Source organism: Spodoptera frugiperda, chromosome 14 (assembly GCF_023101765.2).
Source record: "Spodoptera frugiperda isolate SF20-4 chromosome 14, AGI-APGP_CSIRO_Sfru_2.0, whole genome shotgun sequence".
Taxonomy (NCBI): Eukaryota; Metazoa; Arthropoda; class Insecta; order Lepidoptera; family Noctuidae; genus Spodoptera; species Spodoptera frugiperda.
The window spans coordinates 7,832,612-7,840,998 of record NC_064225.1 but is presented as its reverse complement, the minus strand read 5'-3'; the positions used below and the strand labels follow the sequence as shown (position 1 = coordinate 7,840,998).

Below are 8,387 nucleotides of genomic sequence, written 5' to 3'. Positions count from 1 at the left end.
GATTTTGATGAGTGAGTGAGTCAGTCAGTGAGTGTATAGTAAAAATAGCGATTTTCTGACGTCAATATCTCAAGACCTACAATAGGTACATTATTGAAATTTTGTATTTTAGATAAGTAAGTAGATCTCGACAGATACTAGAAATTTCATATGCGTAAATAAAATAGATTTTGAGTTATAGGTGGGTCGAACTTGGCCCGAAATGGTTCGTGTAATATAACCCACGGCCGGTGTGTCGGTTTTTTTGCTCGAACTTGGCGGACACACTGCCGTGTGTCTAGATTTATGCAGAATTATAATATAATTATTGGTTCACATTATTACCTTCCCGCGTCTATAAAAGCAAATTGGTAAAAGAAATATGGACGTCACTGAAAAAACCCGACTTCAAAAACCAAATACTATCCACCTAACACTGAAATCCAAAAAAACTATTCATTGTACTCAGTACCTACGTAGTACCCTTAAAACCCACTAAAAGTTAAGAATTTGGTGCCACAAGCCCATAACAAAATATTACTTACCAATCTAAATATACCTGCCCAAGTTTTCATAAATAGTTTTGTTTAGGACTTGGGGCGCCGACTTCTTAACATTCAGTACCTCATTGAACTACAGCTTAGTCTTAGAGAATTCTACGTAAGTAAATCTGTCAGTACTACAGTCGCTATTGCCGTACAAATGATTGTTTCGTATCGCGTTTAAAATCGTCCATAATTGCTTGGTATCGAGTGCGGTTTCAACTCGACGCGTTCTAGCCGCTCATTGTGCGCCTAATGCAACATTAATGGACGTTTTATACCGCTCATTGTTTAAATCTACGCCTTGGAGACTTATGCTTGAATGTTTCCCCTGAGTGGTTTCCCATTTGCCTTCAATAGGTCTGAAGAATGGCGACAACGACACACGACTCAATCGCTTTTGCTGAATCGAAGTCATTGCGATATTGAGGACGCGTACTTATGCAATGCGAAAAAAATTGTGGAGAAGGTTTACTGTATGCTACAAACAAAATATAATTGCTTTTTAATACGTAATGGCAATTATTTTTAAAAGGTGCTATTTACTGAAGAGAGGTTGTACTATGTTAATTTAGCTTTCAATAATAAGTTTGTTAATTAATTTACTTACAAATTAATATTACTATTTAGTACTATTTGTAATTGGTGTGATAATAATACGCACTTCTAAAAAGTTTTAAACGTCAAAATTGTTTGACCATAATTATTTTTGGCGGTTTCAGGCAAACTTTCCTTTCAAATAATTAGCCATTAGGAATCTAATGTGTGTTTTATGAGCATGTAACTACACCAGTCCAAAGATGACTTTCCAGAAATAATTTAAGAATATTAATACTTATAATATAATTCCGTACCCAAGGGATAGACGTAAGAAGTAATGCATATGTGTTTTATGTTAAACTGTTCTAATGGGCTTATATTTAAGATCAAGATTTAGAGTGTGTACCAAATATCAGATCGATCGCACGTCAGGAAGGGGGTGAAATATTAATTACTATATTTAGCAAATTTTTAAACAAACAAACAATCCAAGAATTATACAAATAGGTCAATCTATATATTAATACGTGATGCAAAAACTTTGGACCGCTATTTACGAAAATTGCGCGGACGTAGGAGCATAAAATTTGGTACACTTATAGTTTATGTGTAGGAGAAGTGAAGAACGCTAATATTTTTCAAAAATAATGCTTTTAAAGTACATTAAATCAATAAATAAAACATTACACACACATGCATAGTATCTGATCGTATTTGACAAAACGTCAAAATCGATAGACATTGCGATGATATTGACGTCTCATATGAATAGAGTTTTATAAAAGAGTTTGTTTGAGTTTGAGTTAAATAAAAATTATCCTTGAACGTACGTTAAGTGGTATTGTAAATTAAATCGTATATGGTTGAATTTCAACCACTAGGCGACCACTAGTTTAAATAAAACGTTTAAAACCGGCTAAGTGCGAGTCGGACTCGCCCATGAAGGGTTCCGTAGCAACAAGTAGATGAAATAATATAAAAGTTATTATAACTTGGTTTTACATAGTGTTCCGTAGCCAAATGGCAAAAAACCCTTATAGATTCGTCATGTCTGTCTTTCTGTCCGTCCGTATGTCACAGCCATTTATTTACGAAACTGTTGGGCCTACATAGTTGAAACTTTGTAGGTTGATGTATTCCTTTAACCGCTATTCGAATTTTGAATAAAAAATTATTCCATACATGGAACTGATAGAAAAAAAAATCTTTAAATAAAAAGATTTATTTAATAATAAGTTAGTTTAAAAAAAAGATTTTTTTAATAATAAGAAGATTTAAGAAAAATAAAAAAGAATAAAAACTTTTAAAATAAGAGAGTGAGAAAACTGAAAAAAATATATGCTGTAGATTTTAATGGAAACTAACAACGAAAATTGGTTTGAACGAGATATCATTATTAGTTTTTAAGAAATAAAACATTTTCAAAAACCGCAAATATAACTTTGTCGTTCATACAAACACTATGTAAAACCAAGTTATTTTGTAACTTTTATAATATGTCATCTACTTGCTGTTACGGAACCCTTCATGGGCGAGTCCGACTCGCACTTGGCCGGTTTTCCACTTTGGAAGCGTCTAACTTTCAAACGATTGATTTTGACGAAAAGTGGTTTTAGGAACCTTAATGTCTTTTTTAAAGACCTATCCATAGACACCCATCACGTATATGTTAGCAGAAAAAAAAAAAAATTTTATCAGTTCCATGAATGGAGTGCCCCCCTTTAATTTTTAAATTTATAAAATTTTATTCAAAATTCGAATAGCGGTTACCGAAATACATCATCATACAAAGTTTCAACTATGTAGGCCCAACAGTTTCGGAAATAAATGGCTGTGACATACGGACGGACAGACAGACATGACGAATCTATAAGGGTTCCGTTTTTTGCCATTTGGCTACGGAACCCTAAAAACCGCAAATATAACTTTGTCGTTCATACAAACTCCATGCAAAACCAAGTTATTTTATAACTTTTATATTATGTCATCTACTTGCTGCTACGGAACCACTCGCACTTGTACGGTTTTCAATTCTGAACCTAGTTAAGGCGTTTCAGAAAATGCCTTATCTTGCGGTACTTCAATATTTTTCTTCTAATAAATATATCTGCATCTTTTCTGTGGTATATTCTTACATATGAAGAAGCTCACGTTATTGCCATTTGGATATCGTATCGAAATGATTGAGCCCTTATTGATATCAGCGTGGCTCAATAATTGCTTACATCATACTGTGTTCTGTTGCATTTGGTCCATTATTATACCCTGTTTCTATACTTATCGTACAATTACACGCTCCTGCACAGATTTCTTTGTAGTGAATTAAAGTGATTTCGCGAACGGAAAATAAAATAATAGGCTACCCATTAGAGCCGCTTTCAAAGACATTCCCTAATAGTCGGAAATAAATTTGACGTTCGTCTGCGTCACTTTGAGCTCGTTCCGAATCATTTAACGGTGACGGTGCACAGCCATCAAACTCATTACAGTCATCTGTGTTGCTCGACATTGCTACTACGACATTTGTACGCAATATGAGAAGGCCAGTAGTCCGGTTCATGTTTATTACGTCATCAAAGAACTTAATTTTGATTTGAAATTATTTTTATTACCATAATTAAAATTTAATTAAAGTTTTTCTACCATAATGGAGTTGAGCTTTTTAGGTTTCTGTATCCTAAGATATTCTAGTATTATTAAATAACTATTTTTACTGGAACTCCGGCTCGAAAATCAAGGTAGGAACGAAGTCGATTTGAGTGTGTAAGTGTTAGGCTCACACTCCCTCTCGCCTCAACCAAGGCGGAAGAAGACATTTAATGTCCCCCCCAAAAAAAAAACTACTATGCTGAAAACCGCATTAAAACCGGTTAGGCCAAACGCGAGATGATCGCGCACAAACATACATGCATACAAACCGATCAAACTGAGAACCTCCTTTTTTTGAAGTCGGTGAAATAGTATCCGATCTTCAGTCGGTCTTTCGAGTAAAGTTCAAAGTGCTGTGTAATAGGGACAAACAATACTGTTCTTGGATGGGGAGTGGGATCACTTCTGCGGCACTAATTTAGCGGGTTCCTTCCTTCCGGCACGAGAGAGGCCGTGCCACGTCGCCAGTGATTTAATCGTAGTGTTCCGCCCTGTACAGGCGGCACAGGATCATATCCATTATCTGAAAGACGTGCTTGTGATAAAGGGAAGCGTTTTGCAATGACGTAATTACTCTTTAAACTATGAGACGAGTCATTGTGAACTTCCTATGTACGTACATCATTTCAATAACAGTAATCGTTACCATACAACACATTTTTGTACCATTTTCAACTAGATATGAGTCTCAGATTTAATTTTTTTTCCTGCAATTATATTTACTAGTGGTCGCCTAGTGGTCGAAATTCGACCATATACGATTTAATTTACAATACCACTTAACATACGTTCAAGGATAATTTTTATTTAACTCAAACTCAAACAAACTCTTTTATAAAACTCTATTCATATAAGACGTGAGAATATCATCGCAATGTCTGTCAGTTTTGACGTTTTGACAAATACGATCAGATACTATGCATGCATGTGTGTGTAATGTTTTATTTATTGATTTAATGTACTTTATAAGCATTATTTTTGAAAAATATTAGCGTCCTGAACTTCTCCTACACATAAACTATAAGTGTACCAAATTTTATGCTCCTACGTCAGCGCAATTTTCGTAAAAAGCGGTCCAAAGTTTTTGCATCACGTATTAATATATAGATTTTAATCACGTATTAAAGTTTTTGGAATGAATGTCAATTTCCCCGTGATGACCATTCAGATTTGATGTATTTATTAAACTAGAGGACGCCCTATGCTCGTTTTGACGTGATTGATCAACCGTTTAGACCAAAAACTAAAACTTATAATAGTGCTGCATTATGTTTTTTAGGGTTCCGTAGCCAAATGGTTAAAAACCGGCCAAGTGCGAGTCAGGGTCGCCCATGAAGGGTTCCGTAGCAGTAAACATATGACATAATATAAAAGATATAAAATAACTTGGTTTTACTTAGTGTTTGTATGAACGACAAACTTATAAGTATATGCGTTTTTTGAAAATGTATTATTTCTTCAAAACTAATAATGATATCTAGTTCCAACCAATTCTCCTTATAAGTTTCTATTGAAATCTACAGCATATGTTTTTTTTTAGCAATTATAAAGTAAATTTTACAAAAATATTAAATGATAGTAAAGTATGTAATATATATTGTACTTAAAACGTTCTGCAACTTGTCAGTAAATGGCTTTACGTAACTTTTCACAATAATATGCGGCGCAGTTTTGATTGGTCGAACTAGCGCTCGCGTGTAACGTCGAGTGTTTTAATGGCTGGTCCATTAACAGCTGCCGCCACTTGACTTGTGGAAGTCTTTTGGGAAACAGTTCGTCGAATGGAACTAAGTCCTCTCTTTCATAGAAAACAGAAGGTCCAAAAAAGCAGTTTCCCAGTTTGACATACGAGGCGGTTTTAAATAAAGCTATTCACTCCTCTCCTCAACATTTGGAAGTAGTCAGAAAATTCTTTCAAAATAAATAGAACATTTATATTCTTTAAAGCTATTAGGTTAACCATAATTAATGCAAAGGCATAGCTCATTGAATAATGTTTAGCAGTTAATAGTAATATCTGGGGGCACGGCAGTGGCCCCGCCAAGTCCAGCAAAATAATCGGCACGGTCGTTACCAACTTTTTCTCGAAACCGTTCAGGTCAATTTCGACCGCCTATAACTTCGTTGTGGATAAATCAAGAAACATGAATTTTCAAATACTATGTAGACATTGTACAAACATGGCATATTTAAATTTTCATTAAATTCGAACCATTAGTTTAAGAATTATAACTTGTAATCAGTGAAATTTTGTCACTGACTGATCGATCATCAAAAGTATAAGGCACTTCTAACAGACATAGAAGCTTCCAATCTATACATATAATAAAATCGTAGAAAAGTGCTGTCTGTACATTGAAAATAAAAATAAAAAAAATAGCAGGGGTTATTGTTATGTCGATGTCGAACCCAAAAATGTAATTAACTTTTTTTTTGTCTGTTTGTCTGTTTGTCTGTTTGTCTGTTTGTCTGTTTGTCTGTTTGTCTGTTCGTCTGTGCGCGCTAATCTCAGAAACGGCTGATCCGAGTTGGATGCGGTTTTCACGAATATATTGTGGGATGCTTAAATTTACATTTAGTGTTTGTTTCATGTCAATCGGTTCATAAATAAAAAAGTTATGTCAAATTAAAGAATCACGTCGAACATTCTATGCTTATACCATTAATCTCCGCAACTATTTGACGGATTTGGTTGAAATTTGGTACAGATATAGTTTAGAACCTTAGAAAGGACATAGATATATTTTTATTTCAAAAATCAAAAAATAAAAATAAGAAATAAATTATTTATAAATAATTCTATGTCGATCGTTACACGACTTCGGTTCATGTTATTGTTTTAATTCATCGAAAAAAAGTAAATAAATAGTAAAAAGGTATGAAAAAAATAATATCAATATAATAAAACATTTAGTACAAAGAAAATGCTCTAACGGAGTATAGATAATTCTATGTCGATCGTTACACGACTTCGGTTCATGTTATTGTTTTAATTCATCGAAAAAAAGTAAATAAATAGTAAAAAGGTATGAAAAAAATAATATCAATATAATTAAACTTTTAGTACAAAGAAAATGCCCGAACGGAGTATAAATAAATAATCCAAGTTGTCTTTATCCTCGATAGATGGCGTTGGGATCGAAATAGATCGCGCTATGGTTTCGTTACATTCATTTGGTTGGGTATCGGCCGAGCGCTTCGGTACTATCGTAGAAAAAGTGTATTATCAGTCGTATGATTATTTGTCTGTAGTGGTCCTGCTGTTTCGTATATTCTAAATTGGTTTCGTTGTATTTGTCAATTAATAAGTTTATTTGTTGGGTTTTCCTGGTTTTTTGGTTAAACTATTTAACGTAGGTTTAGTTTGATATCGATTATTAGTAGTTACTGTAGTTAGTGTGTTTAATAAAATTGTAAGTCTAATTTTTTTTAATTAGATTAGATTTAAGTCGTTTCTTTTAAATTATTTAGTTTAAGCTTGGTTATTATAGCATAGAGGATAGGTTGTAATATAGTTACTTTTTTAATTGTTATAAATTCGTAATTCGTAGCTTTCTTTAGTTTTAAGTTAGTTTAAGTCCGTTTTTAAACTATTTTTTCAATGCCCTAAGTGAGTATACATCTATTAAATTCAAACGCAGAGCTCATTATGTTGATTTTTGAAGAGTTCCCTGGAATATCTTCCACATCTCATTTTTGAGATTTGAGATCCCGCGAGATCGGGAACTCTGTGGTTAAAACCAAAAATTTGCCGGAAGTCACTATTCCACGCGAACGAAGTCGCGGGCAAAAGCTAGTTTAGAATATATTTAGTACTAGCTTCTGCCCGCGACTCCGTCCGCGCGGATGTCGGTCTTCGCGTGGAAGTTTTATTTCTCCATTTTGAGTAACTCTGACAATGACATCTTATAAATATCTATTGGACCCAAATACGGCGAGGCCCATAATAATTAAGGAGATCCCTCTATTGAGCTACTGCTGTTGAGCAGAATAAAATTGAAAAATAAAAAATAATTTTTTCTACGTATTTTTCCAGGATAAAAAGTAACCTATTTTATGTCCAGGATAATAAGACATAATTATACCAAGTTTCATCGAAATCAAACCGTTAGTTTTCACGTGATGCCTGAACATATATAGACAGACAGACAAAAAAATTATAATCACATATTTGGGTTTGGTATCGATCCAGTAACACCCTACTATTTATTTTTTCTATATTTTTAATGAGCAGAATTGACCCTTCTACAGATTTATTATAGCCCGCGACTTCGTTCGCGTGGAATAGTGACTTCCGGCAAATTTTTGGTTTTAACCACATAGTTCCCGATTTCGCGGGATCTCTTCAAAAATGAGATGTGGAAGATATTCTAGGGAACTCCTCAAAAATCAACATAATGAGCTCTGCGTTTGAATTTAATAGATGTATACTCACTTAGGGCATTAAAAAATTGTTTAAAAACGGACTTAAACTAAAGAAATATTATAATCTTTCCGAACTTAAGATGAAAACTAACTTAAAACTAAAGAATTAAAGAAAGCTACGAATTACGAATTTATAACAATTAAAAAAGAAATTATATTACAACCTATCCTCAATGCTATAATAACCAAGCTTAAACTAAATAATTTAAAAGAGACGACTTAAATCTAATTAATTTATAAATTATAGAGTTA

The 8,387-nt window shown here is 33.5% G+C and overlaps 1 long non-coding RNA gene across 1 annotated transcript in view; it reads left to right on the top strand.

Moving 5' to 3' along the window:
* LOC126911410 (uncharacterized) overlaps window positions 1-7,407 on the top strand; it is a 181,805-nt gene extending 174,398 nt beyond the window's left edge. Inside the window, exon 3 of the long non-coding RNA XR_007705963.1 lies at window positions 7,214-7,407. This is a non-coding gene — a long non-coding RNA (uncharacterized LOC126911410). The remainder of the gene's footprint in view (window positions 1-7,213) is intronic.
* Window positions 7,408-8,387: the final 980 nt, after the last annotated feature.